Source organism: Hemicordylus capensis, chromosome 4, assembly GCF_027244095.1.
Source record: "Hemicordylus capensis ecotype Gifberg chromosome 4, rHemCap1.1.pri, whole genome shotgun sequence".
NCBI lineage: Eukaryota > Metazoa > Chordata > Lepidosauria > Squamata > Cordylidae > Hemicordylus > Hemicordylus capensis.
In genome coordinates this window covers 113,913,240-113,936,714 of record NC_069660.1, presented here as the reverse complement: position 1 = coordinate 113,936,714, position 23,475 = coordinate 113,913,240, and positions in this window count along the sequence as shown.

The following is a 23,475-nucleotide window of genomic DNA, read 5'->3' as shown; positions in this document are numbered from 1 at the left end:
ATTTGAGTAGAATTGATTTGAATTCAAATCAATTCACACATCCCTACATTCCACCTAACCGCTCAAACAAATATAATTTAAAATTAATGCAAACTGTCCAACATCAGTGTTGCTTCATTTCAATGGACCTTCAGTTAGGTTCAGCTCTCACGTTCACATTTGATATGGTAAAGTTGTCACTTCATTTAGACATCCCACCCCATTGCCAGGTAACTGGCACCATCAAGAAAACAACCCTATAATATTAATTGATACTAGAAGAATGACACTCCACCCCTCATCCCTGATAGATCTTACTGTGCTGAATTGCATATTGCTTGGATATGCTATTGAATTATATGATTTACACCATTCTCCTGATGGCATTGATTGATTATTTAAGTAAAATAAATTCTTCTTCCAAAACTATGCAATATATGAAGTAATATACGAATAGCTCTAAACTCATTTTGGGGTTAATTGAAATTGTCAAATTTGTTTATTTATTTATTTATTTATTGAAACTTCTTATATGCTGCCTCCTCCAAAGACTCTAGGCAGTGGACAACAACAATTAAAAAAAAATTATTAAAGGGCAAATGCCCAGTAAAACAGGTGTTTATTAAGAAGGGCCTTAAAAGCAGCAAGGGAGGGAGCTGAATGAATCGTGGGGGGGGGGAGAGTGTTCCAGAGAAGAGGGGCAGCCACAGAAAAGGTCCTCCTATGGGCCCAGGCACCACAAATTACACTAGGACCCAGGACAATAAGGAGGGCCAGCTGAGAAGACCTCACAGGATGGGATACAACTGGCTGAGAGAGGCGATCCCGGAGATATACAGGTGCTAAACCCATAAGGGTTTTGTAGGTGAGAACCATCTGTTAATTCCCTAGTTTTATATTATGCCCACCACATGTTAAGGTCATCTGGGGAGGTCCGTCTCCAGTTACCACCAGTTCGTTTGGTGGCGACTCAGAGGCGGGCCTTTTCTGTAGCTGCTCCTGGGCTGTGAAATGCACTCCCAGCAGAAATTTGTAATCTTAATTCTTTACTATCCTTCAAGAGAGCCCTTAAAACCCATCTGTTTGACCTGGCCTTTCAGGGTTTTTAATTAGTTTTAATTGTTTTAATGTTAACCTGGTTTTCAGGGTTTTAATTGTTTTGATAGTTTAATTGTTTTTAAAGCTGTTTTTAAATTGGTGTTTATATTTGTATTTCTGTTTTAATTGTTTTTAATGATTTCTGTTTTTTAATTGTAAACCGCCTGAGCCAGCTCGGAAAGGCGGTATAAAAATCAAATAAATAAATAAATAAATAAATAAATAAATAAATAAGAAAGATAGTTTTAGAGCATAGTTCTAAAAGAAATTTATTTTAAATACATTATAATTGTATTGCAACATGAATAAAGAACTTAATCTCAAATATTCAGAAAGAATTTGCTTCAAAAGTTCCATTTTATTTTCTGGTTCTTCTTGAAGTTATCGGAACACTAGATATTCAATGGATCTGACCAAAGGACCCTATGTATTAATGTAATATAACATTTTGTTATGACTCCACAGACTAAAATCATTCTAGCATCAACTAAATATGCTTCCTTTTGATAAGCTAATATGTCTAGTACTCCCACCCCCTATTTTTTGGTAGGCTGCTTTTTACTATTTGTTTATACAGAAATAAGGTATTGTTTCATGTTTACGAGCTTTTGAATGAGGCAATAGACTTTGCCTACATTTCTTGAGGTCTGCTAATCCATTTATAAACTATAAAAAATACTGTAAGAAAAATATTACCTTTCATCTAGTTTTCTGTTCCTTGTATGCTTTGATATCAAGAAAGAACAGCTGCACTTCTGTGAACGTTTGTTTCAGTTTGCTCTAACAGACAATATTGCACATAACTGGCTGACATAGAATGATGGTGCAATGTTGTGTTTGTGCAAGAGCACTCTTGCACAGTTGTAGAAACACAATGTTACACTGTCTTTCTAATGTTGCACAATATGTCAGTCTAGGTATATGGATGAATTCCATACTTGGGATTTCCCACATCTTAAAAAGCAAATGAAAACAAAGTAAAAGCACTTATGGATGAATTCAGTGCAGATTAGGGCCACAACACAGAGGGCAGTAGGGCAACCATTTTTTCCCTATTCCATTTCTCCATTGAAAATCACCCCTCCTAAGCTGCTGTTTTCCCCTGAAGTTGCTATTTCCAGCAAATAACAGCTTTGGGCAAATATCAGTTTCAGAGGGTAATTTTCAGAGGACGCAATGGTGAGCAAAGAAAAAATTGACTCTCCCTTCCCTTGTCCTATGGTCTCAATGCAAGCTGGGATTTACCCACACACACACACACCCGCTACCCACCACATTGCTGCTTTTGGTAAAAAATAAAAAAGGAATTCCAAACATGAGATGTATCTATGTATTCAAAGTTACCTCTCGTTTGACCTTTAGTATCCCTATTCAGTGATTATTGAAAGAGGTACAGTGAACCTAGGAGGAATGGGAATGTGCCAGTTAGATGTGCCTCATGCACTCTCTGGCCACGATTCCCACTTCTCCCATGCCAACTGCATCCATTTCTTGAAATGAATGAACTCAAAACAGTGGTACATATGCTGGTAATCTCTAGGCTGGATAACTGAAATACACTCTATGTGGGGCTACCCTTGTACATAGTCCGGAAACTACAGTTGCTCCAGAATGCGGCAGCCAGGTTGGTCTCTGGGTCATCTAGGAGAGACCATATTACTCCTGTGCTGAAAGAACTACACTGGCTGCTGATATGTTTCCGAGCAAAATACAAAGTGCTGGTTATTACCTATAAAGCCCTAAACAGCTTAGGCTCTGGGTATTTAAGAGAATAACTTCTTCACTATGAGCCCCACTGCCTGTTAAGATCATCTGGAGAGGTTTGTCTGCAGCTGCCGCCAACTTGCTTGGCGGCTACTCAGGAACGGGCCTTCTCCGTTGCTGCCCCTGGACTTTGGAATGCACTCTCTGTTGAAATAAGAGCCTCTTCATCTCTGGCAATTTTTAAAAAGGCACTGAAGAAACATGTATTCACTCAGGCTTTAACTTAGATTTATGATTTTAAATTTTTGATGTTTTAAATGATTTTAATGTTAATTATTTTAACATCTAAATGATTTCAATAGTTTAATTGATTTAGTTTTGATTTTAATTCTTTTGTTTTTATTCTGCTGTAAACTGCCCTGAGCCATTTTTGGAAGAGTGGTATATCAATCAATCAATCAATCAATCAATCAATCAATCAATTCATCTCCATGATTTGGAAGGCTTTCTGACTGCCCAGCATTAGGGATGTGCACAAATTGAGATTTGTGCACAGACTTGAAGGAGAGATTTGGCTCCTTAAAAAGTGAGGAGAGCTGGTCATTTCCTGCTCCTCCGCCGCTCCACACAGCTTTGTGCTGCAGCATGACACTCCCCACAGCAGGAGGCTGCACAGAGTGGCGGAGGAGCAGGTAAGGACTTGCTCTCCTCACTTTTAAAGGAGCCAAAACTGTGCATGAATCTCGATTCGTGCACATCCCTACCCAGCATTCCAAATCACAGAGAGAAACTCTCCCTAGGTCAAGGAAAGCTGAACCGGTGGGGGGGGGGGAGGTGTCTAGCTGGTGCACCAACCACCTGTGAATCAGAAAAGAAAAAGAATCAGATATTTTTGCTGGGATTCTCTAACATTAAAAAATGTGGTTAGGCTCCAGAGTGGGAAAGAAAGCTCAGTATTTTGTTTATGCTTGATAATCTATTTTACCTGCTTGGGCCTTATCTTGTATCCATAGCAACCTGCTGTTGCTAGGGGAAGAACAATGGTTACAGTTGCAAAGGGGTGTGGCTATATGGTTACTCTGGAGAGGTTACTGTTGGTCTGAGGAAGAGAATTGGCAGTTGATGTTTAGAAGTTAACACTGGGGTGCAGTTGACAGCTGACAGAAGAAAGAAGCTGGGAGCCTGGGCTTGTTTCAGGAAGATACAGGGATATAAGGAAGATTTCAAAGTCAGCAAAGCCTGCACCAAAGATTTTCTTGTACAGTGAAACCTACATCTGACAGAGGCTTCACAAGTCAGAACATCCAAAGCTTAGATGTTCACTAGAGGAGGACTTTAAATATAAGGGAATTTGGCCAAAGGTTTCAATTAAGAGAGCGATTTGGTCCAGATAAAGGTAGTCTCTAGCCTTAAGTACATAAATATTAAAGCAAGTACCCGAACACCTCATCCAAATGGGTGAATAGTTTTACTCTGATTCCTAAAAGGTACCTTTTTGGAAAATAAATGTTTATACCTTTTAGTTGACATAAGTGATATTTCGTTCTCATGCCTAACAACGATCCCAGCTACTGGATGCGTATTGTACAAAGGAGTTAGTTCAAAGGAATTAGGACATCTAGTGGCAGCAGGTTTAAGCAGAGGCAGGTTTAGCCACGGACCTTGGGGATTAGGTCCATGGCCTCCTGTCTCAGGGGGGGGGCCTCCAAATGTTCTGGGGGGTCTCCCTAGAGCCCCACTGCTGCCCCACACTCACCCCACTGCTGACCTGAACCAGCTGCACCAGTTAAATCTTTTTAAAAACTTAAATATCCACTGCTGTGCGGCAGGGACAGGGGCACCAGAGCAGCCACTCAAGAGGAGACCAAGGTGGGGGAGGTGGCAGCAAGAGCCCCTTCACTGAGTCTATCTGCCTCCTAAATGACAGACTGGGCTGTTTTGGGCCCACGTAGGGGCTCTGCACACGTGTGCAGAGGCCCAAAATGGGCCGAAAACTCTTCATTTGGGAGCCAGGTGGGACCAGGGAAGGCGCTCTTGCCACCGCCTCCCCCGCTTTGGTCTCCCCTCAGGTGGCCACCCCCATGCCCGCCACACAGTGGCAGATAGCTAAAAGGTACAGCCAAAAAGGTTTTAACTTGCCCCATCCAAGCCCCTAAGTGGTGGTGGTGGTGGTGGGGGCTCCAAAGACCTTCCGGTCCTGGCTTCAAAATTACCTAGGTGTACCCCTGGTTTAAGTTTAAAGGGAAAATAATGTGTTTTTAATCTCTGGGACATCTGAATAAGGAAACAGGATAAGAATTATCATGTAAAGTGGGAATGTTTATGCATAAACAGTAGTGTAATTATGACATGTAAGATTTCTGTAAATAAAATCACCATAAGGTAAAATCATCACACATGGTTGCAGCTGCAAGATTACCAACTGAGGGGATTTTGCCACATCTCCCTATCATTTTACCTTTTAAAAAATATGACTGAATAGTTTGGACTTCTTTATAGGGAAGGAGGTGAATCCTTTCCCAGCACAAATTAACATTTAAACCAGATTAAAATTATGTGGTGTTCGCTAACAGTCGATACCGACCTGACGGCACTTAATCAACTAATCAGTCAATGCTCACTTAAAGTACTTCAAGCCTCCAAAGTTTTTGTCTGTGGCTACAGGATACAACTTTTGGTGACATTACCATAAGTGTTGATGTAGTGCAGTGGTTATAGAATCAAGATATTCCTGGCTTGAAGCTCATTTCTGCAATGAAGTCAATAGGAAGACATAGGCAACAACACTTCTTCTCAACCTCAGCCCCTCCCGCTTGTACAGTATCAACAAGAATATCTGGGGTAGGGCATCCCACGTGTTTCCTGACTTCTAGGGTTTCTAAGTCTACAAGTCCCAAGGACCCAGACTGAATCTGTAACTTGTTTGAACTGCTGCCTGTGTTTTTTAATTTGTGATAGCAGATGGTACATGCAAATCACATGCAGCTGCTGTTGTCTCAGTAATACTTTTGAAGAAGATACTCAAAATGAGTTGTATAAGAGGGATAGTTAAAGCATTAAAAGAAGGAATCAGATTCAAAATTATCTGGACAAGCTCAAATATTTGGTCATAACCAACAAGATGAAGTTCAATTGACATAGATTACACTTCCCCAGAAAGAACAAGTACATAGCTTGGGAGTGCTCCTGTATTCAAAACTGGCTTGTGTTTCTCAGGTTGAAAATGTGGCCAGGAGCTCTTTTTATCAGCTTCTACTGATAGGTCAGCCCATTTCTGGAGGGAAAAGAGCTTAAAATAACCGTACATTAGGGATGTGCATGGTCCAAACCGGTCCGGACCGGCACCGAGGGGGGGTCTACCTTTAAGGGCGGGGGGTAGAACTTACCCCTCCCGCCGCTCTTCCCCCTCCGGCGCTGTAGTTTAAAGTGAAGTTTTTGGGGCGGCAGCGTTCCTCGCTGCCGCCCCTGCCCCCGTCCTCACCTGGAAGTCTCCTTAATAGTAGCATGCATGAGTGCCTCCTTTGTCATGAACCCACCCACCTATTAAGATCATCTGGGGAGGTCCGGTTACGGCCACCACTGGATTGATTGGAAGCTACTCGGGGCTAGGCCTTCTCTGTGGCTACCCCGGGGCTCTGGATGCCCTCCCTGTTAAAATCAGAAGTTTCTCCATCTCTGGTTGTTTTTTAAAAGAAGATGTACCTGTTTTCTCAAGCTTTTAATTTTAATTGATTTTGTATCATAATTGTTTTAATCATTTTATCCTGTTTTATATTGTATTTTAATTGACGTACATTGCCTAAGGATGCACATGTCAGGCGGGATAGATAGATAGATAGATAGATAGATAGATAGATAGATAGATAGATAGATAGATAGGCAAAGCATATGTGAAAAGGATCTAAACAGGGTCAGCTTGCCCATGAGACAAATGAGCCAACAGGCTCAGATGGCAAGTGCATCATGTAGTGGCAAATGTGGGCCACTACATTTGGAGACATGATTTAGTGGGCCATTACATCATGTTTCCCACACCCTCTTCACCTGCCTGCCACTGCCACCATTTCTTCCTGGATCTTCACTACCCTGCTGCCCTCCTTTTCAATTCCCACCCACCTTGTGACACAATTCCCACTCTGTCCCACCCATCAGGGAGTGGGACCAACCACATCTCCCACCATAGAGTGGGGGCACAGCACAGGCCCCTCCCATGAATGTGTGGGAGGGAGGTCCACCTCCCTGACCTACACTGTCCTTCCACACCTCCCAGCTGCCTTACTTTCTAAGCATGCTGGGCTTTTAAACTGTGAGGCAGCAGTAAGGGAAGCATATCTAGCACAGAGTGTTGGCTTCTGGTGCTGCTGCTTCGCTAGCTGGATCACTTTCTTGTTTGCTCTCTTCCATCATCAGGCTGGTGTGCTTTGCCTGCTCCATTTTGGGAACACCATACGAAGTGGTTGAGTGAAAGATCTCCAAGGTGCCTTCTGACTCTAAAATTCTGTTCTTGTGATATCTTTATTTATTATTATTCCTTACAGGGTTATTGTAAAAATTACAAGATAATACATGTGAAATGCTTTGAGCACTTGAAATAGCTATACAAATGCTAAGTATTATTGTAGATAATAGTGTCTATCTGGAAAGTTAAAAACTATTCTAATAAATTTGAATAAATCTTGGAAACCTGTGATCTCAGACTATTTATAGGCAGCATAGGAAGCTAAATTTGCCCAGGTTAATTATTCATTATGAATTATTCTCCCACACCTTCAGTGCTGCCATACATGTGAAAAAGGTTGTTATTATTATTTATTGCAAATGCTTCTCTCACCCACCTCTACAGAGACTCATTAGTGCTGATCCCACATGGAAGTTAATGGTTTTAATCCAGCTATTTTATTTATTTATAGGCATTTCTGTATCTGTTTGTCTGGCACTCTCTAAATGGATTGCACTGCTTTCCATAGGCAGAGTAATGATTTCATTGTGGGTGGAAAGATCTTATATTCACTTTCCCAGGAAACGACGACTAGCTAATGATGTTTAGTCATTCAAAACATTGGACTGTTTGTGCAGCAGGGAAGAAAACCCAAAGTTTTTGTTATCTCACTAAATATTATGTTAAAAATAATTCCAAAGGCCTTTCCACTTGATCAGATAATGTATGTCATGGTGCATCTTAGCCTCTTGAAAAGGCCAGGTTACTGATAAGGTCATGTGAGGTGGTTGTCTATTGCAGCACCCCAGTCCCTGGGCTTACATCATCCAAGCCCATGGTGTTTCTGTCTGCTGCCATGCCACCTAATTGGTCTCTACTGCTCCTCTTGCTTCTCCTCATTTCTCAGCCTTTATGCACCTTCCTCTACCTCCTGCTCCTTTGCAGATTGGGCTGAGTATGAAAAGAGGGAAGATCAACTGGGTAGAGGGCAATAGAGTACTGGGGACATGTGCTATAGAGAGTCACCAGTATTCTGCTTTCCAAATAAGTCTTTTCACATCCTACTTCCTTCCCCATTTCAATGCCAGCTGAGTGTGTGAAGGAGGAGGAGGTGGAGGGCACGTGTAGGCCAAACAACCACCACAAAGAAGGGAGACAATGGAGGGAGAGGAATAGGAGGACATGAGTCAGATACTGTAGTGGCGATTTGCTGCCATGAAGAAGTAAGAGGAGGAGAAGGTGGAAGTGAGTGTGCATACATGTGCGTTGGGATCAGGCAGTGGTGTCTATCAACACACTGCAAAAGAAAAGGAGGAGGAGGTGGAAGAGGGTGCATACAAGAGAGGTGAGGGGGCATAATTTGCTACCCTGCCTCGGGCTGAGGTTTAGACCTGCCATTGATTCTGTATTGCTGCAAGCAGCTTTTCTGAGTCAATAGCATAATATCTTGCCTCCAGCAAAAAGGAAGGTGACTTCACTGTGAAGTGTCAAGGACTACAGAGATTACACCAGGAACTAACTGATCAGAGACTGAGGCCTCACTGAATGAGCTGAGACTGTGTGCGCAGAAGGCAACAGGGATATTCAGCAGAAGGACATACTTCACCTGATATAAAATATTACCCCATGCTTCAGTTGTCCCTGTTTACCAGCTTGTATGTTTTGGTTTCTGTCCCTGGTAGGCAACTGTTCCCTTTTGTAGAAATGCTAGGTCTCTAGAATTAAACCTTGGTGGGCTGGTGCACCCTGACGCTAGCGAATATGAAAACACACATATGGACCAAAAATGCCAGTATACTGCTTTCCTTTCATCTACCTCCACCTACTCCCTCTCATAACCCATCCAGATGGTAAATGTTGTTGAACATGTTTAAATTGCAATACACTATAATAAGTATATCCAGATCATTTGTGAGATTACACATTCTTTCAAAAAGAAGGAAACGATTATGCTCAGTTTAATGTTCAGCAGCAGGAGGAAAGCCTTCCGCAATGCATAACTGTCAGTGGGCTCAGGCAGTAATTGGGTTGGAAGATAAAAGCATTACAAGTACTCAGGGGTGTCTGTGTTTTCATCTGTGAATGTTGGGAGGTATGAAATCCCAGGAACTGCATTTGCCTTGTTGACAAAATGGTTCCCCCGCTTACCATCAGCCTCACTGCTACTATGGCCAAGCCCCAGCAAGCTCTGACAGGAAGTGAGTGTTGCTGCAGGGACTAGAGCCATATTGTTGCTCACATTTTCATTGATATAAAACCCAACAACATAATCAGCCCCCCAAAGGCACCATGTTCCCCACAGTGGCCAATCAGATATCTCCAGGGAGCTGAAGAGACATAAAGTCACTAGCCTTCTCCTTCTGTTGCTCTATAGCAGCTGGTGTTTAGTAGCATACCTCTGAACATGGCTCTAATCACGGAGGTTTGAAATAGGATCATGACTAATAGTCATTCATAGACCTACCTTCCATGGCTTTATGAAATTCACTTGTGAAAAAATCTTAACCTTGTCCCTTGGAACATAGGAATCTGATTTATACCAAGTCACACTATTGGTCCTTCTAGCTCAGTATTGTCTACACTGACTGGCAGCAGCTCTCCAAAGGTACAGGCAGGAGTCCCTCTCAGCCCTGACAGGAGATGCTAGAGAGTGAATCTGGGACCATCTGCACACAAGCACTTAGATGCTCTTCCTGCCTTCCCAAGCACATGCCCTAAGGGGAATATTTTACAGCGTGCACGTGTTGTCTCCCATCCAAATGGAAACCAAGAAGGACCTTGATTAGCAAGAGGAAACAGGTCATGCTCACTACTACAAGACCAGCTCTCCTTAGATCTTAGGCTCACCTCTACCTGTTTCATTTTAATTTTTTAAAAAGCGGAACTTTCCCCCCATTTCATTTCTATCCAAATAAGGTGGTTATGAGGCTGGATCCAAGATTCTGTCTAAAGATAGTGATGGACTTTCATTTGAATCAAGGTATTTCTCTGCCTACTAGGGATGTGTGAAGCAATTCAAGTACAAAATGATTTGTACCTGAATCTGGCCGATTTGGGTGATTTGTAAACAAAACAAATCATCCCTGTCCTCAATTGCCCAGATCTGGGTACAAAACAAATCACCTCAGATTCGGACCAAAAAAATTCAGAGATTCAGACCTCCATTTTGTGGCCAAAGTGGGTTGGGTGGTAGTGCCCAATGAGTGGAAGCTACCACCCAAATTTCAAAGAAATTGGGCAAAGGGGTGATTTTTAAAGAATTTTAGAAGGTGTGTCTTTAAGCTTTTCCCCATAGGGAATAATGGGAATTTCAGCAACCTCATAGTTAAACGTGGGGGCCACTAGGGTGGCACAGAGTGAGTTGTGGTGTAGTGCACATAGGGCGTCAACCACCTCCAAACCCATAAACCCATGGGTCACTGGGTTTTGTTGTTTCTGAGGTGTTCTGAGAGTAGACTCTCTGGTAGGAAATGAGAGTGGATTCAATGCTTGTCATAGTGCCCCAACTGCTGATTTCAATGGAAGCACAGAGCATGTGCAGGGCAGAGTGGGCATCACAAGGAGCTAATCAATCTATCCGCAAGGTCCCTGTGCAGGCACAGAACCCATTCCTTATGAATACAATGGATCACTACCAGATCAGTTACAGGTGAGCAATCTAGGTTTGAATAGAACAGGTTCTGCACATCCCTATATGTAATTGGTATGTTAACTACACATTTTCCAAGTACTTTATGTGCCTGTGATGAAAGAGAATAGCATCTAATTTAATCTCTCCTCAGGCAATATATCTTCCATAAAGATTCTTGACTGAAGCAGGGCTTTTCACTAAGGTCTGTGAAACCAGAAAAAGCACAGATGTAATATTTTTGTATTATACTGCTTATCTGTTGCTTGATCATAATGCTGTTGTTATACTTCATAGAATAGCCTGTAATTACCTAGCTATAGTTCTTTTTTAAAAAATTACCAGAGTTTATTCATCCAAACATGGATTTTAAAAAAAAAAATCTGGATGACTTTTCAAAACAAATTGTCAGAGCTAGGCCTTTTGAGTACTAAGCATCTAACACTTAGTAGCACATTGTTTGTGGGATGGTTGGTGGGGAAAGATCCATAATTTCAAGAAATCAATCAATTTGAAAAAATAATCATACTGTGTCTGCAAACAGTTCACAACCTGACAGTGGCTAATTATTCATTCAGCTCTAATATTTAACAGATTCATTCAACTGAATACATGGAGAAAACCTGTACCTTGCTTTTCAAACTTCCTTGTGATAATATGATACAAATCTTTATGGAATGAATTTGTTTAGGTTCAGATCTTTTGCTAACAAGGCAAAAACAAAAACAAAAAACCACAGCAGATTCCAGAGAAAATTCAAATATGGGCTTTGATCTGGAAGAAAACACATCATATCCATCCCTTGCTTCCCCTATGCATAAGATATTCATTACTTTACTTCCACATCCCGTGATCTTGTTGGCTGGCCTGGTAATATTCATTTTGTACATTTAAAAAAAATGATGTGAATTTTTAACAGTTTTACAGTATAAATACTTCCTATCATGCTGGAAAAAAGAAAATGCAATACTGCTACATTAAATAAATAGAAGATATTGTAGTGTAAGAACTCATATGCACTTACAATGATTATGATGGGGAATAATATGAATGGTTCTGATTGGCTCATTCCTAAAGAGTTAAAAAAAGACCAAATTGCCAAATTCTTCAGCGTATCTTTTAGTATCTTATCATTTTTACAAACATTATTTGTTTATTTGCAGCATGATCCAACAGATCTTTGATCCATTTATGCAGTTCAGGATGTACTAACAGGATTCTAGTGCTATCCAACTATTGACTAAGCTGGCCCTCAGAAACCGAGCCTATTTAATTGATGCCATCCCTCTTATAACATACATTTGTAATGTAATCACCACATACATTTTTCTGCAGGTCTTGTTGGAAAGGTTGATGGCCCTAAATTTAAGAACAGTCTACATTTTTCACATGAACAGATCGATGGCACCATAATCATTTGGCATATTACAGAGTTTGCTTTTTCATGGTCAAATTAAGAAAAACTTCAAATCCAAGGAATTCCACTTCTAAAATTAGAAGATTGAACTGTACTTGAATGCTGTGCATTATAAAATGGGTATCACTTCAACTTTTTATTTACAACTAGCCAACCCCGCCCAGAGCATCTGTGCGCTCTTTGAGGCCGGCGGTTACCTCTCCCTCCCCCACTTCTGCCCCAGTCTCCGGCCGGCCTGTGCTGGGCCCAGGGTGCTGGGCCGAGTGCCACCACTGCGGCCAGGCCCACCGCCGCTTCGCCTCCAGGGCCGGGCCCCCTACCACCTCACCACTGTGGCTGGGCCTGCCGCCACCTTGCCTCCATGCCGGGCCCCCCACCGCTGCCTCACCTCCGCGGCCGGGCCCGCCGCCGACCAATCCTCCTGGATGAGCCTCAGCCTATCAGGCGCCTCTTCTGCCCAGCCAATTAGCTGGGCGCCGGGATGCACATTCCAGGGCACACCCAGGAGAATTAAATATATAGATAATAACAAAAGAACACCTTTTTTTGGAAAATAGGTTGAAAGGCCACTTGGCTCAGTACAATAGTTCCCATACATACATTTTGTTTCCTGATCACCTTTCCATAACACATCTAATTATTTTCTTGGAATTAGTATTTTACTGTGCTGATCTGATGTTGTTAACCCAACACACATTAATTCCATTTACACTTGCTGAAAGAGTGTATAGCTGAAAAGCTGGGCCATTTCTTGATGGGAAAGTCACATTAATTTCCTTTATACTATTCCTCATGTTCTCCTTGATGTGCCATCAGTGTAGAAGTGAATAATAAACAATATGCCTATTTGTCCTTTCCTATTGACCTCTTTTTAAAGAAACAAGCAAACAAAGAACAGTTACTTTTCTCTACTTTCCTTATCCTCTGTTATGACTTCTTTAATCACCCTGATCCATATGTATGGGTGTGTGGTTATCCAGCAGCCAACCGTGCATGTTTAGACCTTGTAAACAACTGGCAATGATATTACATGGGCAGCCTAAATCAGCTCTGCTGTTCCTCTTCCTGCTACCCCCTGCAGAACAGACAGAGTTATCATCAGTGTTATAATACAGCTACATGTGCATCAGCTCAGCAGCTGGAGAAGAACACATAAGCAGAAGCTGTTAGTGCATACGGTATAGGGATGGTGGATCTCTTTGTTTCCATTCCATCCAAACTTTACAGTTTCCTTTGATTTCCGTTATGTTCTCTTCTATATATCTCTAGATTTTTCCTCATCCTTGAAAAGAAGTATTTAAATATGTATTTTTCAAGTATGTTTACCTATTTCCTACACAAACAGCTATTGCGATAATACGTTGCAAAGTATGCATGTATAAAAATGGGTTTCACATTGTTGTCAGAATGCATAGAATCCATAGACACATCTTTATAATATATAATCTGATTCACTGGGAAGCAGGAGAGATCAAGAAGCATGCATTCCGTCATGAATTTTGGCAAGAGAGAAATTCAGGAACACCCCTAATGCAACTTCATGTCCAGTTGGGGCTATATGCATAGAAGCTTATTTCTGCAGGCACATGTCCTTTATCTGGCTCAGGGCAATGATGTATGTATGTATGTTAACCATATATTTATGAACTTATTAAATATCTGAATCAGCCCAAAAGCCAATTCACCTTCACATCATTCCAGAGAATCTCCTTCACATTACCTCTAAGATACAAACTATTAAATATTTCTGTCTCTGTCAGCCTCCTGTAATAAATAATTGATGAAGGCGAATGCATTGAGGTTGTCTTTCTTTACCTGGTTAATCACATTTTGTTGCCATATCAGACTTTCAGATGAACCGGTTTTTTTAATGTTTCCATTTTGTTTCCATGCTATTGTCTGTTGTCCAGATCCATTTCTCTCTGTGCTCTCCAGTGTACACACAGATCTAACTTCTTCACTGAAATGAATAAAAACTTCTGTGATTAAGGGACAGTGTTGATTCATGATATTTTGCAGCCTGAAATGTAGCACACAATGATATCTCTCCCTTCCCTTTTATTTCTTGTTTTTCTATTAGAATCACATAACCAATTTCTTACTTCTTTCAAATCTCTCCCAATTTCATCCTTTTGAATAAGGAAAGGACGAGAAAAAGCAACATGTGCCACCTCAGAGCCAATGTGGTGTAGTGGTTAGTGTTGGACTAGGACTGGGGAGACTCGAGTTCAAGTTTGTGTTCAGCCATGAAACTCACTGGGTGACTCTGAGCCAATCACTTTATTCTCAGCCTAACCTACCTCACAGGGTTGTTCTGAGGATAAGGAAGGGTTGTTGTGAGCATAAAAATAACCATATACACCATTCTTGGTTCCTTAGAGGAAGAGAAGGATATACATGTTAGAAAATTAAAGAAACAAATAAATAAAATTTCACCCTCATTCCTTGGGAAAGGAGGTGTTGGGAAGGCTGCCTGAAAAAAAATGACCTGCAATCTGTTGCCTGAAACTGCCCAATTTATTCCGCTTCAGCAGTACGGGCTATTTTATTGTATTTTTTGATGTGTGCCTCAGAACTTCATTACAAAATCAGTAGATTGGAGCATAAAGCACATTTTAGAAAAGTTCAGAAAAGCACATTTATTTTTAAAGGAAGTAAATTAAAATCAACTGATGAAGTGTGTGTGTGTGTGTGTGTGTGTGTGTATACACTCGTGTGTGTGTGCGTGTGCATGCACGCGTGCGCGCACACACACACACAGACACTTAGAGATAGAGAAGGATTGCTAGCTGTAGCACAGTAAAAACACAGTAGAGGGAGACAAGGACATTGAATCAATCAACATGGTGCACTATTTTCTAATGAAAACAATAAACCTACGGGAAGTTAAATATGCTACAGAGATGGTTACACAGGTGCAGGTGATCAAGAGGGTAATCCTGGCTGGCTGGCTGGCTGACCAGCAGACAAAAGCCTGTAGGAGCAGAGGCATATTTCCACTTTAGAAAAGACGTTGGTGTTCACAATGGATTCATGTATCAGGGACAAACCCTTATAATTTCAGCCTCCTTCTGTAAGAGAGTAATGGAAGATATTCATGCCTTGCATATGGGAGTTGACAGTTGCTTGTAGTAGACCCCTGAATGTACATGATTCTCCTAAACAGGAAGAGATCTTGGAGGACATATCACTGTGGGGGACAAGAGGTTAAAAAGCCCTGGGTGTCTTTTAAGGAAGCCAAGCCAGCACTCTTTAATGACTAAGTGACCAAATGAGTCCAAGGCAGAGCTAAGATTCCAAGATTCTGGGGCAGGATTGGACTCTTAAAGGTTCATTTAATGGTAATATGTAATGGTTATTACTATTTTTTAGGTTGGTAAAGAAAAGGAAGAAAGGTATCATGAGTAAAGACACATAGTTTACTGAGAGAAGCAAGGGAGGTGGAGCTGGCAGGGGATTTCAATTTCAGTTCTTAGTAAGAATGATGTCTTAAACATTAGCATACATTCACCAGCAAATGCTTGCTAACCTGAGTCAAATTTCTATGAGGCAAGTTGAGCCAGTGGAGGCAATACTCCAGTAGAGTATTGGGGTGCGGGCAAGAAAGCAAGATCCTCCTACTACCCTCCCTTTGCTTTCCTCACCACTGGAGCAGCTTTTCACTGAGCCTTGGCACTCTGAGATGCTCCTCCTCATCTCCTCACCCTCTCTTCTTCCTCATTTGCTGCCACCTCCTCCTTCACACATAGGCTGGCTATGAAAAGTGAGTGTATGCAGAAAAGGAAATGAATCAAGCGCAGTAGAGTACTGTAGAGACTGGCTAGGAAAAGCAAGCAGAAGGGCAAGAGGAAATGAGGAAAGATAGTGGAGTCCAAGCTGCTGTGCCATGCAACAGCAATGAGTGTGTTGTGCAGATGTGAGTGTGGTTGTGATAGCATTTGATGGGTGATGAGGATGCACACTAAGGTGACTCTGGTATTCTGAAGCCTTGGACTCCTACTGTAGCAAATAAAATAATACGAGTCAGCAAATAGCTAGCAGATGAATTAGATGACTGCGTAAGGCACTATTTTTCAAGCATGTCCACATTGGCCAAAAAACCCACAAAAAACCCACCCTTCAATATTCCCCACTGTGCTGACCTCCACACTGTTTTTTCTCAATGCTGGGATGGCCCTTTAAGAGAGAGAGCCGTCTTCTAAGAGTTCTAGGAGGAAAACATTGGGAAGGGCTACACTTCCCAGCACTCTGTGCACCCCTTCCAAAATGGTTCAGGGGCACAATAGGACTCAGTTTCACTGAAAGGAGCCCCCAATCACCCTCCCCCAGCACTTGGCAAAGTGCAGCACTGCATGGTGAGAATGGTCATCTCCACATGGTGCCAGGGAGACTGTGCAGGGTATTCAGCTTTGGCGAAAGCCTCACACTGGCTCAATAAAGAATTAGTGAAAGTGGGCATGGAAAGGACACAGAAGAATAGTTGGTGGAGGCAGACAGAAACCTTGTGCAGAGAATAAGCTTGGGAGATACTCATGATCCAATGAGTAAGTTATCAAATGGAAGGAAGGAAGGAAGGAAGGAAGGAAGGAAGGAAGGAAGGAAGGGTCACACACTTGTCATGCACTGGCCTGGGATCACAGCCTCCAACCACCTCCCTTCCTCTGATCCTATTCATATACCATGGAGGTGGCCTCAGAAGTGCTTGTGAGGGAGTTGTCACCCTATTCCTCCTAGGGATGTGCACAGAACCATTCAAAGAATGGAACTATGGAGGGGTGGTTTGAAGGCAGCGGGGATCTCCCTTTAAGAGTGGGGGGAAGGTGCACTTACCCCTCCTGCCACTCCCCCCCCCCCACTGGCATCAGTTTTTTAAAAAGCCCATTGAGGCAGCAGCGTACCTCCCTGCCACACCTCATCTTTTGGATATGACTAGAAGTTGCTGGCGCACCTGCCTGCACACAAAGACTTCTGGTCATATCCAGAAGATGAAACCAACGGGGCAGCAGGGAGGTACGCTGCCACCCCGATGGGCTTTTTAAAAAACTGATGCCGACGGGGGGAAAGCGGTGGGAGGGGTAAGTGTACCTTCCCCCACTCTTAAAGGGAGTCCCCTGCAGCCTCTGAACTGCCCTGCCACGGTTCCGTGCACATCCCTAATTCCTCCACCAGCTGCCAGGGAGAAGGAGACTGCTTCTCACCAGGAATCTCTAGGTACAAATCACTCCCATCTCTCAAGACCTCCTCATCCCTGGCCATCCAAGCCTTAAATAAAGTCCTACAATCAGGGCTATCCAAACCACCCTCTCCTGACTCCACCCTCTCCAATGTAGCTGCTTGCATCCAGGAGCTGTACCCAGGAGCTGTATTGCCTCCGTCTTTTCAGCCCCCCAACTGGGTGAGTACTCAGGGGCTCCCGTGGCCAGCAGGAAGGCCCGATAGATAGATAGATAGATAGTGGCTTGTTTAAAAGCAGTTACTTGTCTTCCCAACAGGTCACTCAAACTAACCAGAGCAGAAGAGAGTAAAAGTATACTCTAAAAACTTTCCCTTTACAGTACAAAACTGAAAATACAAGAAATACAAAATCTAGCTGCTGCACGCAATCATAGAAAACAGTGGCTCTGCCAAGATTTCATAGATTTCTCTGAATATTTGTGTATCCCTGTATCAAATTCATTTTGGAAAATGTCATCCAATAGTACCATGCACCAATTATTGGCCCAAATACAGAAGCAGATAAAGCTTTGTTTCTAAATGGATTGAAGGGCATTGACAGAGAGGCCAAATTTCTATACATGCTAAATTTATTTATTTGATTTATTTTTCAGCTTTGTAGACCACCCCAAGCTTTTGTCTCTGGGTGGTTTGCAAAAACATGTTGTAAATGACTGTGCCTTAAAACAGATGGTTGCAGAATGAACTAGAGAGAAGCCAACCTTGAACTTAATCCTGACTGGTGCCCAGGACATGGTGTGATATGTCAGAGCTTTAGAACCCTTGGGAAACAGTGACTATACTGTGATCCAGTTCAGCTTATATGCAAGTGGAACATTGCCACAGAAGTCCAACACAGTTGCTGAAGAACTGGTCCAATTTGAGATGATGAGAGGGAACATTCTAAACTGTATTGAAACATTAAAAATTAAAAATCACTAGGGCCAGATGTTATCCATCCTAGAGTTCTGAAGGAAGTTTAATGTGAAATTGCTGGCCTCTTAGCAAAAATATGTAACTTGTCCCTATAGTCAGGTTCTGTACCAGAGGACTGGAAACTAATGTAACTAATGAAAGTAGCTAATGCAACTTCGATTCAGAAAGAGGGATCCTGGGGAGATCCAGGAAGCTACAAGCCACTTAGTTTAACTCTTGTGGCTTAAACACATATTTAAGGACAAAATTGTTACACATATAGAAGATGAGGTCCTGCTGAAGGAGAACCAGCATAGCTTCTGCAAAGGCAAGTCTTGCCTCACTAACCTTTTGGAGTTCTTGTCAACAGGCATGTGGATAGAGGTGCTCTGAATGACATAGTATACTTGGAATTCCAAAAAGCTTTTCACAAAGTTCCCCACCAAGGCTCTTGAGTAAACTTAGAAGTCATGGGATAAGGGAACAGGTTCATGTGTGGATTGGTAACTGGTTGAAGGACAGAGGGTAGGAATAAATGGACAGTTTTCACAATAGAGGAAAATAAGAAGTGGGGTTCCCCAGGGATCTGTACTGGGATAAGTGCTCATAAATGTTCATAAATGATCTGTAAGTTGGGATAAGCAGCAAATTGGCCAAATTTGCCGATGACAATTATTTAGGGTAGTGATCCTCACAGATTGTGAGGAGCTCCAAAAGGATCTTTCCAAACTGGAGGAGTGGGTGAAAAAATGGTAAATGTAGTTCAATATAAGCAAATGTGAAGTGATGCATATTGGAGCAAAAAACGACTAACCAGGAGAGAGATCTTGGGGTCGTGGTCGACAGCTTGTTGAAAGTGCTGACGCAGTGCACGGCAGCTGTGAAAAGGGCCAATTCCATGCTAGGGGTTTTTAGGAAGGGAAAATAAAAATGCTAATATTTAAATGCCCATACAGTATACAAATCTGTGGTGTGGCCACATTTGGACTACTGTGTAAAGTTCTGGTCACTGTATCTTAGGTGCAGAAGAAAGCAACGAAGATGATCAGGGGTGTGGAGCATCTTGCTTATGAGGCAAAGCTACAGAATCAGGGGCTTTTTAGTTTTGAAAAGAGGAGACTATGGGGGGACGTGGTAGGAGTGTATAAAATTCTGCATGGTACAGAGAGAGTGGACAGAGATAAATTTTTCTCCCTTTCTCACAACACTAGAACCAGGAGCCATCCCATAAAACTGAAGGCCAGGAAATTTAGGACCAACAAAGGAAGTACTCTTTCACACCATGCATAATTAATCTATGGAATTATCTGCCATGGGATGTAGTGATGGCCACTAGCTTGGGTGGCTTTAAAGGGGGATTAGACAAATGTATGGAGGATGGATCTTTCAGTGACTACTAGTTTGGTGACTATAGGCCACCTCCAGCCTCAGAGGCAAGATGCCTATAAATACCAGTTGCAGGTAAGCAACAGCAGGAGAGACGGCAGCAGGAGAGACGGTTGCAGGTAAGCAACAGCAGGAGAGGAGGCTTCTGGTGGGCCACTGTGTGAAATAGGATGCTGGATTAGATAGGCCTTGGGCCTGCTCCGGCAGGGCTGTTCTTATCTTATTATGTCGAGACATATAAATGCAACCGACTGCATTTAGCACAAGTGTTCAGATATGTTGGCTTTTATGCCTTTCATAGCTTATTCCATCTTCCAAAATAAATCAAACTACAAAAATATTAGAAACAATGAAACGGATACACTTTCTGGAACAGAACAAAGTGTCACTGATGAGGTTAATACTACTGACATGATTGCATCTACAGCGTGGAACAGACAGGCATGAATATTCCATGAATTCTCTCAATTGAATTCTCTCAATAAGGCAGGGATAGATTTTCTTGAATATTTGTCCAGTTAAGTAAATTAGAACAAATCCCATTGAAGCCCCAAGGATGCTTTTTTGTTGATTTTACTGTTTTTCGTGTTGTCTGCATGGCTGGAGCTCCCTGAACAATCTGTGAACTAAGCATTTCTGTCAGTTTACTTCACACATCTAGTGCCAATGAACTCATAAGAAAATACTGCAAGTAATATAACTGGCATCTTCCTTTTCAATAAAACTTACGTATTCTCCAGTTATTCGAAAAGAATTTTTATTCAGCTGGGAGCAAAAATGACACCTTGTTCCAATCTTAGCTCTAAGGTAGAGGTTTTCAATCCCCAAACAAAAATTAAATATCCAAAGGTGCCATAGAAAGTATTTTAGTTTTAAAAACACACCAGCATGTTTTCAACCTTTATAACATGATTTAAAGGACACTACACTGCATAGATTAGGATGTAGGACATGAATTCACATACATAGAGCTGTTTTCATGGAAGGGATTGGTATAGGGCTCCATAGACTCTTCTTAACTCTTTCCATTTCTCTTGCTCACCACAGGTATTTATGTACCGCTGTGCAGCGATGCAGTGCATTGTCCTTTACTTGCAATGAGAGGCCAATGTGTGTCTTTCATAACCAAGTGACTGTCTTCAACCCAGAGCATCTAGTAGGCACCAGACTACTGTGCCATCTGGCTTATTGTGCCCTCAACTGTTGTAGTCCCTGAAAACCTACACTACATATACATTTGTGGTTCTTTAAGGTACCACTAAATTTTGCTGTTTTTGAGGGAATTGTGTTTCTGTGTTCTCTTCTGTAACTGTAGAATGCAGAATGAAAGGAATGTTCACACAAGAATAAGCTTGAGATTCTGTGACAAAGTTTCAACACCAGTTCTAGTTTAAGATACTTTCCCCTTCCCAGATGATACCTCATTCCGCATACAAATTCTAAAGAAATTTATAATTTGATTGAGGATCTTGCCAACATGAACTCTCTACAGAAAACTTTCCAGTTGGGAAGGGGTCATAGCTCAATCGAAGTCACATGCTTTGCCTGCAGAAGGTGCTAAGTTCAGTGCCTGGCATATTCAGGTAGGACTGGGAAAGAGTCCTGCCTGAAACCTGGAAAGTCACTATCAGTCAGTGTGGACAATACTGAGGTAGGCGGACCTATGGTCTGCCTCAGTAAAAGGCTGATGCATGTTTTTCTATGCTCCTCCATTGCGCATAAGGTATATGGTGGCTCAACAATAAAGATGTCTTGCTTATGATTACCTGCCTCCTGACTGACAAATCCCAAGCCTTTCCCATGCGATCTACCTGTATTGCCTTCTTCGTATTAACTCCACAATAGGTCTCTAACCTATCAAGTATAATTCCTGCTGTTTCCTAGACATCTCTTGCAGTGATTCTCATTCTAGAACTATGATCTCAACCTCTGAAAAGCTTTCCAGGATATGATGCTATGGCCACAATAGAGGTGATATCTTTCCCATGACAGGCTACCAAACTTATGCTGGTTTTGCCTAGCTTCACCACATGAATCAAAATCAATATCTAAGCTGTAACAGTTCAGAACTTTAACTAGTAGGAGTCATTCTAGGCATTCAAAGTGTATCAATTTTAGCTGACAATATACTGACCTAGACAGTTATAAAAAATCTTTAAACCTTTCAGAACTCCACCAAATTCCAAAGAATGTTGAAATTCCAAAACTCTGTGGGCTTGTTAATTATCATTCACCCTTTTTGTCTTCCAGCTTTCTTCTTGCAGATGGATGCTTTGTGGCCATGTAACTGAAATAAAGTTGAAGAAGGAGGAGAAGGAGGAGGGAGGGGGAGGGGAGGAGGAGGAAGGCTGATTTTTAAAAAAGTGAGGGGTAAAACACAACTAGGATCAAAAAAGGAGTGGACAGCAATGTGGAATATCAGTTTTTAGGCCTGTGCATGTTCAGAAAATTTGTATTCGGATTCAACCCAATCTGACATCAACAATTTCAGATTCTATGGGCTCTGTTGATGTCAGATATCAGATCGTATTCAGAATCCAAATCCAAATTTTGACTTGAATTCAGATATCCCCATAGCAATGAATGGGGAAATTGAAAACAATCACACAAAAATCACCAATTGGTCTTAGATCCTTGAAATTTCCCCTTACTTATGAGAAAGGAGGTCAGAGCTGCCTGTACTGAATTTGAAAAGTGGTCAGTCTCTTTTGTGTGTGTATGTGAATTTTTGAAATTTTTGGTGGGGAAAAGGATAAAAATGGTGAAATCTGGATTGTTTCAAGCCAGAACCTTACAAAAACAAATTGAAACTGAAGAACATCCTTGGACCATAATTCCACTGATATGTAGAGGAATCTTCCCTTTGCCTTCAGGAGAAGGGGTAACAGCATGCCCCTTTTACCCTCCTTTTATATTTCCAGCATGGATTGGCAAATGTTTATGAAATCTGGCACAGATGAAGTCCATACTGGCAGGACTGTGTTATTTTTCCCCCAAAGCTATGCATCACTCATTTGATTTTCGTGAATTGAAAAAAAAAAGGCTAAAATCATGAAACTGGGTTGTGTTAAGCCACAACTCACAAAAGGTTCTGGATCTGAAGCCCCTCTTGGACCATCCCTCCCCCATGCAGAGGGAAAAGAACATTCCTTTGATTTTTTATTACTTTTTTCCTCCCCTCCACTTTGCATGAACAGACAGACCTTTTAAATGGGATTAAAAGGACTGCACACTTTTTAATTCTTTAATGGTTAGAAGGGAAAGTGAGAAATTATTTCTAATCACAAAAACAGAAACATTCAAAGTACTTTTATTTTTACTGACTGTATGCTTCCGCAATGAGGAAGACAAAGATTAATATAAAATCAAAGAAATGTCCTTGTTTCTCCACATAGGGGTGGAATGACGGTCCAAGGAATGTCTTCAGTTTCAGAACATTTTGTAAAGTTCTGGCTTGAAGCAAGCCAAATTGTACAAATTTTAGCCATTTTGACAAAGATTTTTAAAATTCACCAAAAATCATGGAGTTGATCAGTTATCTTCAATTCACTACAGTTGCCCCCTGACCTTCTTCCCCACATGTGTGGCATGTTTCAAGGCTCTAGGACCAACTGATTATTTTTGGTGATGTTTTTTCAATGTCCCCATTCATCTCTATGGGGAAAATTTGCACCATTTTGCAAATTCAAAAATTCC